We start from the raw sequence: 11,113 nt of genomic DNA, 5'->3' as shown, positions 1-11,113 counted from the left end.
TTAGAGCTTTTGGATACCATCCTCCCGTCCTCCATTTTTAACTGAATTTGACTTGAAGAAGCAAATTCTAAAGCCATCATAGTTTTTTAAATACAGATTTAGGGTACAAGCCACCTATTAAAACTCCTTCTGAGATAGAATCTCAGACAATTCAGTGGAGGGGCCACACTTATGACACCACTTTCCAGAAGTCTAATCAGAGGAGGTGTCACATTTGCATTTATTTATAACTTAACCACTGAGTTCATTTTTCACACACTCATATTTCTAATGATATGCATTGGTACCTTATTTTGGGGAGTTGGGGGATGTTACCCATGTAGACTGCTCATGAGTAATGTTTGACACTGAATCAAGGAAAAACTTGCAGCATGTGTAGAAGCCTGATGCAACTCCCTCTTTGAAATAAGAAAAGCTTGTTTTATGTCTATAATCCTTCTTTGGTCTGTTTTAATAGAAATCCCAGGACCCACATCAATTTTCCATTTGTTTAGAAGAGGTGATATCAACTTGTCCTTACTAGTTGTTTGCTTACTTGTATGGCAGCTGCAAGAATCTTTGCCTTCTCCTTCTTCTTTGCATATGCACAACGTGCTTCAGGTGGCACATGACCAGGATTCATCACCAAATTTGGTCTGCTGGTTAGATCATTAGATGTGAACACTGACATGAATTCTGATCCATGTCCCCTACCCTTATTCTTCTGATAATGATGGTTTCGTTAGAGGTTGTGTCCCATTCCAGATTTCTCTTTCTGCTTTTAGATACTTCTATAAACACATGGTACAACTTTATAATACAAAGACATGATTTGCTCTATAATGATTCCATAACTTTGTATGGTTTTGTTTCAGATACATTATTAATTATTAATTATTATTATTTTGTATTGCAGTAGCAACTAGGAGCCTCAGTCCTGGACCAAGACCCCGTTGTGCTAGCATTGAACAAACAGAAAAACAAGACAACCCCAGCCCTAAAGAGTTTACAGTCTAAATAATTTTAAAGATTTTAGGTGTTTATTCTAACACTTTAACACAATATATCAAGATTTGGGTTTTAATCTTTCTTTAATATCTCCACTCAATTCCATGGTTGGCATTTGATATTTCTGTTTTTGGAGCTGTCTCATAATATCCAACTTGGTACATTGCAGCTATTTATTTTCTCATGGTTAGTTGTTTTTTCTTTTACTCAGTTTTAAATCCAGGTGAGAGTTTTCCTAGTCGAGGCTCTCTGAATTCAAGTTTTAAATAAGAATTCTCAAGATGCATTATCAAATGCTTTACTAAACTCCACATGTGTGGAGATATATAGAACATTCTCTACATCTCTTTCGGTAGCTCTGCAGTTGTCCAAGGTGTATCAAAAGTAGTTTTTAGTAGTACAGTCAGATTGGAGAAAAACAGATGAATTACCAATTTTCAATTTAGGAAAGAAGAGTGAAATTGACAATTACCAATCTAATAAAATAATTAGAGTAATACTAAGGCCATGTCTACACTACAAAGATAAGTTGACTTAAGTTACATCAATGATCATAAACCACTGTAATTACATCACACACAGTGCTCCTCGAGTCAGAGGAGCACATCCACAGTTGGTGCTCTAGGAATGACAGAGATCAGTCCAGCTTGGGAAGCTATCCCACTGTGCAAATTGCCACCTTCTCCTGCTAGGAGTTCTGGGAATGGATCGCAGTCCATCACAGGGGCAGGATCACTGCCCCATGATACAGTTTTCTCCATCCCATAATTCCAAGGGTTTTACACCACTTTCAACTGCTGCTGTAAACTTTGCGCCCACCATCCCTGCCTAAAATCATAGATCCTGCACTGCTCACCAATAAGCATTATGAACACAAAACAGCTGATCCTGCAGTATTTCATGAACTGCGAATCTGAACAGGAATCCGTGGTGTCTACCCTGCTGTGTGTCATGGAAAGAAACAAGTCAAGATTGATGTTGGCAGTTACGGAGCAGCTGCACATGGTGGACCACCACTATTGGGATCAGGAAACAAGCACTGAGTGGTCGGATCAGATTGTGATGCAGGTATGGGATGATGAGCAGTATCTGCAGAACTTTGTATGTGCAAAGCCACCTTCCTTGAATTCTGTGCAGAGTTTTCCCCCACCCTGTGGTGCAAGGACACCAAAATAAGAGCTACCCTAATGGTGGAAGAGCATGCGGTGATCAGCTGGCAACTCCAGACTGCTACCGGTCAGTCACGGATCAGTTTGGAGTTGGGAAGACCACCATGGGGTTCCACTGCTGCAGGGCCATTAATCTCCTCCTGCTATGAGGGGCTGTGACTCTGGGCAATGTGCAGGAAATAGCAGATGGCTTTGTGGCAATGGGATTCCCTAACTGTGGTGGGATGATAGAGGACACGCATATCCCAGATTTGGCCCCAGACCATCTTCTGATGGAGTACATCAACATAAAAGGCTACTTCTCTATGGTATTGCAGGCGCTGATGGATCACCAGGGTTATTTTCCTGACATCAGTGAAGGGTGGTCAGGGAAGGTGCACGACACAGACATCTTCAGAAACACTGGGCTGTATAGAAAGCCACATTCAGGGACTTTCCATATCAGAGGATTCCAACAGGGGATGTGGAAATGCCTATAGTGATCCTGGGAGACTCAATTTACCCGTTACTCCTGTGGCTCTTGAAGCCATGCACCAGAAACCATGACAGCAGCAAGGAGCATTTCAACAACAGGCTCAGCAGATGAAGAAGACCATAGAATGTGCATTTGACAGATTAAAGGATCACTGGTATTGCCTTTTTGGCAGGTTAGACCTCAGTGAGGAAAATATTCCCATGGTCATAGCAGCCTGATGTGTTCTGCATAACATCTGTGAAGTCAATGGGTAAAAGTTTCCCCAGGGATGAAGTGTTGAAGTGGATCTCCTGGCGTCTGATTCTGAGCAACAAGATACCAGGGCTATTAGAGGGTCTCAACAGGGGCTATTCAAATCAGGGAGGCTTTGAAGAAGCATTTTGACAATGAACCCCAGTAATATATCTTTCTGTAATGAATTAAGCCAGGCATTGTTTACTTGCCACTTTGAATAATCCCGTAATGATTCCTGCCTGAGTGTTAATTGTAGTCTGCAAACATGCCAATTGCCACTGTGTATGGATTTCTGTTCAACCACCCTGTGTAGGCCACAAATAAAGAATCACTGTCTTTGTAAGACTGCATTTTTATTAAACAGCAATACATAGATTAATATTTCTTACAATGACAGTGAGCACCACTTTCTGAGGTGAGGATGTCACAGATATGTGTAAGCCCAGCTGTTGTTATGGAAAATGTCTCTGGGAGAAGGGTTGGAATTTGTGCGGAGCATGGGCTGTTATAGCAGAGATAAAGGAGAGACAAGACAGAACTTTGGGGGGGGGGGAAATCAAATTAGTATCTTAGATGTCTGTATATTAGTGCGAGAATTATGGGGAATAAGCAGGAAGAACCCAAAATGCTAGTAAATAGACACAACTAAGACATACCTGGCATCACAAAGACCTGGTGGGATAATATGCATGACTGGATTATTGGTATAGACAGGTATAGAAGGACAAGCAGGGAAAAAAATGGAGGAATGTTGCCTTATATATTAGAAATGCATATGCTTGGACTGAGGTTGAGCTGGAAATAGGAGACAGACTTGTTGAAAGTCTCTGGGTAAGGATAAAGGGCATAAAAAACCCAAGGATGATGTCAGGTAAGGGTCTACTACAGACTACCTAACCAGGAAGAAAAGGTGGATGAGGCTTTTTTTAAACAACAAACAAAATCATCCAAAGCACGAGACTTGGTGGTGATGGGAGACTTCAACTACTCAGACATCATTTTGGGATGAATTAGCAGGAGTGTTTTGAGCAAGACACAAGAAGTCATTCTTCTGCTCTACTCCATACTGATTAGGCCTCAGATGGAATATTGTGTCCAGTTCTGGACACCACATTTAAGGAAAGATGTGGACAAATTGAAGAAAGTCCAGAGAAGAACAATAAAAATGAATAAAGGTCTAGAAAACATGACCTATGAGGGAAGATTGAAAAAATTGGGTTTGTTTAGTCTGGAAAAGAGAAGACTGAGAGGGGACATGATAACAGTTTTCAAGTACATAAAAAGTTGTTAAAAGGAGGAGGGAGAAGAATTGTTCTTCTTAACCTCTGAGGATAGGACAAGAAGCAAGGAGCTTAAATTGCAGCAAGGGAGGTTTAGATTGGACATTAAGAAAAACTTCCAAATTGTCAGGGTGGTTAAGCACTGTAATAAATTGCCTAGGGTGGTTTTGGAATCTCCATCATTGGAGATTTTTAAGATCAGGTTAGACAAATACCTGTCAGGAATGGTCTAGATAATATTTAGTCTTGCCATGAGTGATGGTCTGCCATGAGAGATGACCTCTCGAGGTCCTTTCCAGTTCTATGACTCTATGATTCTACTTAAGGGTAGCATTAGGATGGGTGAGATCCCAAAAGATTGGAGAAGGGCAAACCAACTTAATTTTCTTTTTTTACAATATTACTGGCCTAGTGGAAGGGGAAGCAGTAGATGTGATATACGTTGATTTTATTAAGGCTTTTGACAAGAGTCCCACCTGACATTCTCATAAGCAAAGTTTGAAAATGTGGTCTAGATAAAATTACTATAAAGTAGATACAAAGACCAAACTCAAACTCAAAAAGTAGTTAGTGGTTCACTGTCAAACTGGGAGTATATCTCTAATGGGATTCTGCAGAGGTCAGTCCTAGATTTGATACTATTCAATATTTTCATTAATGACTCAGATAATGGAGTGGAGAGTATGCTTATGAAATTTGCAAATGACACCATGCTGGAAGGGGTTGAAAGCCCTTTGGAGCACTGGATTAGAATTCAAAATGACCTTGAAAAGTTGCAGAATTTGTCTGAATTCAACAAGATGAAATTCAATTAAGACAAGTACACTACACTTACGAAGGGAAAATCAAATGCACAATCACAACATGGGGAATAACTGGCTAGGTGGCTGAAAAGAATCGGGGGGTATAGTGAACCACAGTTTGAATATGAGTCACCAATGTAGTGTAGCTGTGAAAAAGACTAATATCATTCTGGGGTGTATTAACAGGAGTGTCATATATAAGACAAGGGAGGTAACTGTCCTGCTCTACTCAGGACTGGTTAAGATCCCTTCCAGCCCTACATTTCTATGATTGCACTGAATCTATAGGCAAATTGTTTGTTTTTCTACAACATGAGGTATAAAAATATTTGCTTTCTTGTGCATTGGTGGTTTCTTGATGTAACATTATTAATGTTTCATTTTTGTCCTTGCAAAATAAACCAAAACGTTCAAAAGCATCCAAACAATAGGATTTTTTTGTGTGTACTAAATCTTTTAAATGTCCACCTATTGTTAATCATGATTCTTAATATTCTTGGAACTGCTTGTATGATTACCACTTTTTTCTGTCCAAGTATATCAGAGATGCAGAGATTGTTATGCACAACCCTGCTCAATTCAGATATTTGGACTAGCTGTATTCTGCCTTTATTAAATTTTCTGTGACTAATGAGACTGGTGAATGACAAATAGCATTATAAATGTAATATAAAAAAAGCTAAATGTATAATATATTTCAATCATTGCTTAAGGGAACGCTATATAAATATAATAAGAAATATACAGTCCCAAATCTCCTTGCTGGTCTTTATCTTTTAGTACCATTTTTAGGAAAAGGGAGCTCCCAATCATTTCATGTTACCAATACCAGCCAGACAATTTGCATATTGTCTGAAAACAGGTAGCAACAGCAGCAGGTTAGGGCATAGCCATCCTGAACAGTAATTGAGAAGTGATTAAAGACACCAAAATACCCTGTCGTAAGACTATTGGAAACAGAGAAGCTGCACCCCACAATCGCAGCTAATTTAATACCAGACATCAGATCAAAATGATTTCTTTAATTTTCCAATGATTTACAGAGAGTGAAACCTAAAAAAAATAAAATGAACAAAAAACAAAACTGTATGAGTCCTTAGATTCTGCTATTCATATATCTCTGTGTTTTATCTTGATGCTGTACAGTACAGCAAAGTGGGTTTACTAATTAAGAACATTGGACTAATAAAGTTAATTCAACTTTCCTTTTGTTCAAATCCATTTGATAAAAATTACTGTATGTGTCAGTTTAAAAGCACTGTAATCATGCAGCAGTTCATAGTACCCAGTCAGCTGGCATTAGTTTCAATAATTTCTTCCCTAATGAAGTTGACTGAGGACACATGTAGAGAAGAGAGTAAAACCGATGTGAAATAATAGAATCTGTGTCTTTAAATTCCACCTCTGGTGTTGCATCCTTAGATCAGATCAACAATCAGCGTAACTCATTGTGACTTCTTAAACATAAAGAAATGCCAAATTGTTCTTGAGAAAGTCAGATATTATTAGTTAGGATCCTATTTGTCACAAGATGACAGTTGCCGTTGGGGTGTGGGATACACGTTAGAAATGTAAATGTGTTCTGAGATGCCAAAGTTCATTATTATACAAGCCCCCAGCAAATCAGTACATATGTAAATGATATGCACAATATCTTAACGTGATGCATCACACAGGAGGCATGTAACACCTCTTCTGGATTTTTTGAACCCTTAGTCCATAAGTGTTTGTTATGGTTGTTGGCAATATGGGTGTATAGTTCAACATCTGCCTAGCTTTGGATTAACTGAGTAGATAAATAATATTTGTTAACTTTGCTTAGAAGAAAATTGCTAGTGATAGTCCATGTTTCTCTTTATTGGAATACATATTCTTTCAGTCTTTAAATAATACCAGTGAGAAGAGCTATAAGTGTCCTGTACTCACCTGTGGATACACTGAAATTCTCTATTAAATTTCAAGTGGAATTTCTATTAACATGTGAAGGGCTCCACTTTACCCTTGGTATTAAGAGACTACAAACCTTCTCTCTAATTAATGGTCTTGCTTTAAAATATACAAGTAGTTACAGAAGACCTTAATTATTTGAGCATGCTGTTATACTGCGCCCAAGCCAGGGCATTACTGCAGTCCTTGCCTCAGCTGGAACCACCTGCAGTCATGTAATATCCAGTCATGGAGAGCCTAAGAAAGATTCTGCTCAGGCAAGAGAGCTTCTGATTGGCTTCAAACATCAAAAGATTGCAGTCTAGGCCTCAAACATCACTATCTGGGGATTATAAAACCTATAAGGGGAATGTCCTCTTGTGGGGCCTGATTTTTCATCCAGTTGCAGTTATTATGGACTTGGAGACACTCCGTAATTATGAATAGTGTATGTTAGCCTGGTTATTTCAATGTTAACTGTGTGGATTTATTGGTTTAGTTTATTAAGGGTTGTCAGGGAAAATAAGCAGGAAGGGAAAGAATGGCTCAAGATAAGCAAATTCTCAGCCAACACTTGAGACTTGTTAAGAGATAATGACCATGGTTAGTATGTAATGCTGACAACTTATCAGATTTATGCCTCCTTCTGTTGGTGGGCTACTCTTATCCTTGAATGTATTTTATATTTTGTTGTGGTCCATGATTCTTTCAAAATGTTATTCATATTGCTGGGAGTCAGGGAGAGCAGTGACCCCTGCCTGAATGAGGTGATGGTCAGTCCAAGACAATGACTGGATTGTAATGTTTTCTTTGTGAATATCTATTCTGAAGGCCAAGTCTAAGATATGGACAGAAGTGTGAGTTGGACCAGATATAGCCTATTTTGGTGGTACCAGTGGCAAGCCTCTAGGTTCACCTGCTAGGTACTGCTGCTTCCATAAGCAGCCTTAATCTCTGTTATTATGAAACCTGCAAAAAAATCAAAAAATCAAATATGGGCTGATTATTTTTTTTCCTCATATGTTATGGGAATCACTTTTTCTTGAGAAAGCATGAGTGGTTTAGAGGCATACTGTGCATACTCAATTATATCATGTACTTTAAACTCTCTGTTTACCTGTCCATTTCTCAATCAGGATCATCACTTTTAATCTTGTAACTTTCACCAATGCATAAGGGTAACTCAGTCTTAGACATAAGTCTGAAATCCAGACAAAGTACAGCATTAGAGATCTCTTCTTTGCCCACATAATTATTCAGTTTATTTCCATCTTTTACCTTTTTTCAAAAAAAGAAAATCTTGTCATTCTCCCCATCATTGATTTAGTTAAATTAATTTTCTTCATCTTCATGTCTGTTGAGGAAACTGGCAAATCAACACATTTTTTTTTATTATTTGTATAACAGTAATAACTAGAGGCACAAGCTGAGATCAGAGGCACATGGTGCTAGGTACTGTACAAACTCATGTTGAGAATCAGTCCCTGCCCACAATTTATAGAGAGCTCATGATTTTACTTGCAGTAACTTCACATATGTTCTATTGGAGCAGAAGTGATGGAAGCAGGAGGGCAGAGGGCTAGAACTCCCCAGTATTTGACTGTCTTAATGGCATTCCATGCGTCTCTGGACCCTCTCAGTTCTCGAGCTCAGACGGTTACATTGCCTGAGGGTAGTGAGAGGATGGGTTATCGGTGAGGTGGAGATGGGTGTGAACCTAGCCAATAGGGGCAATCTCTACCAAGATCTGAGCTTTTTCTCACTCGCCTGTTAGAGCTCGAGGTTAAGCTGATTGGGACCCCTCATTTGAGGAAAGCCTCTGGTTTGCAAGTCCAACCGCTACCTCCTCGTGGTGAGAGTCGGTAACCAGCTTGGATAGCCGGGCGGATTGCGGAGGACAAACCCACATCCCTTTTGGGGTGTGGGTTGGGGATGGGCAACCCCTTTATGTTTGCCCCCCTGGAAAGGGTAGCCTCCCCCAGGTACGGGTTAGCTTCCCCCTGGTAAGGGTAGCCTCCCCCAGGTATGGGATAGTTTCCCCCTGGTAAGGGTAAATCTTTTAAACATGGAAAAAAGTAATTTAGATTTATATACCGGATTGGCACTGGACCGGGTTAAAAACGCCCCCGCTGCCGGCTTTGTTGCCCCGGCCAACAGTGTTAAGTATATTAGGGGTGTGATAAGGGTCGCTGGACCAATGACTAAAACTGTGTGGACTGAAATGAAGTCTCAGGAGAATGAGATTGAGAAGCGAGTCCCTTCAGTCGAGAAGAGAGTAGAGGAAGAGGAAGAAGAGACTATTAGTAAAGACCAAGGTGAAGAGATTTTATCTATTTTACCAATGGTTTTTACTGGGGAAGCTTTTAATAATTTATTTATGGACAATATTGATCCATATTTTAAGTATTTGAGTTCATTTGATGATCCATATTTTAGAGAACCTGGAGATTTTAATTTTGATTTAGTAAAGGATTTTAATTCATTTAATTTGAACAGGAATTTGAATAGGGGTTTTAAAAATAGTATGGATAACAAAGTTAATGCATCAGAGAGTAGCTCATGGAAGGAGGGGTTTTTTTTATTTAGAATATCCGGTAGATAGTTTTAATTGTCCAATTTGTCCCCAGATATTAGCATAATTCAGTAAATGGGCCAAACACATTAATGTGGTACACAAAAGTAAGGCCATACGTGTGATATGTAAGAAATGTGGAAAATCTTCTCAATTTCATAATATAGCTTGCCATTACCCCAAGTGCAGGCCCAGGGAGGTGGATACCCCGTTAAAGAGTCATACCTGTTCTGTCTGTGGGCTTGCGTTCCACACCAAATCTGGCTTGAGCCAGCATTGTAGACATCGACACCCTGTTATTAGGAATGAACAAAGAAAAATGATATGGTCGCCAGGAGTAAGACTAGAGAGGGTTTGTCCCGAACTCGTGTATGGACCGAAGAGGAAATTGAGCAACTTACATTATTAAAGAGGAAATATAGGGGGAAAAGGAATATAAATAAATGTATAGAAAGCGAGCTGAAGACTAAAAATAATAAACAAAAAGCAGATAAAAGACGAGAGTTAGCTAAGAAGAAGTTGGCGATAGATAAGGAGGAAGAAATTGAGGTAGGAGAAATTATAGAAAGTATATTAGAAGTCCCTCCCCCCAAAGAAAAGATCTTACCACTAAAAAGAAATCCAGAAGTGAATCAGGTGGGTTTAATTTGTAAGCGGGCGAAGCAAAGAAGGGAGGGTAAGGAAATAATAAATAGCCTAACAGAAATTGAAGGGATACTTAAGGAGGTTTCAACTAAAGTGCTTGGATGGTCTAAATTAGAGAAAATATGTTTTTCATTAGTAGAAGGAAAGGATGTTGGAAAAGAAAAACAAATTGAGCTGAGGAATAAGGGTAGAGGGAAGATAGGATGTAGTGAAAGAAGGAAACAGTCCAATGCAATTAGGAGGTACGCTACAAAGAAAGCAAAATACAAATTTTATCAACAATTATTCGATAAAGATAGGAGAAGATTAGCTCGAATTATAATGGGTGAACCGGACAAAGTTAAGTGTGAAATTCCCATGGATGAAATAGAAAAGTACTATATAGATATTTTAGGAAAAACTGGACATGGGAATATAGTGGGGTGGCCTTCACCCACAGAGAGGGCGGATAATGATATATTAATGAGTCCGATCTCTGTGGATGAAGTTAGGAATGTATTAAGGGAAATTAAAAAAAGATAGTGCCCCTGGCCCAGATAATGTTAGAGTGAGCGATTTATGGGATATTTTTAACTTAGACTCCTTAATTTTCACAAAAAAATTTAATTTATGGTTTTTAAATGGGCAGGTCCTGGGTGGTTTTAAGGGAAATAGAACGATTTTAATACCAAAAACACAGGATGAGGAGGAATTAAAGAAGTTAACCTCTTGGAGATCACTAACAATTGGGTCTGTATGGGTAAGATTGTATACTAAGATATTGGCAAAGAGATTATCAGAGGCAGTGAAAATTTGTAGTAGACAGAAAGGGTTTATAGCTGCCCCTGGCTGTGAGGAAAATATTGCTATCTTAGATCATTTGATAAAGGGAGCCAAACACAATGGAGAGGAAATAGCCATAGTCTTTGTAGACTTGGCTAAAGCGTTCGACTCCGTGGGCCATGGACACGGAATAGCTGGTCTCAAAAGATATGGTATAAATGAACAATTTATTGAAATCATTAGAGACCTATATGATAATT

This window comes from Mauremys mutica, chromosome 1 (assembly GCF_020497125.1).
Source record: "Mauremys mutica isolate MM-2020 ecotype Southern chromosome 1, ASM2049712v1, whole genome shotgun sequence".
Taxonomy (NCBI): domain Eukaryota; kingdom Metazoa; phylum Chordata; order Testudines; family Geoemydidae; genus Mauremys; species Mauremys mutica.
The sequence above is the reverse complement of the archived record's forward strand: the minus strand, read 5'-3'. Positions refer to the sequence as shown.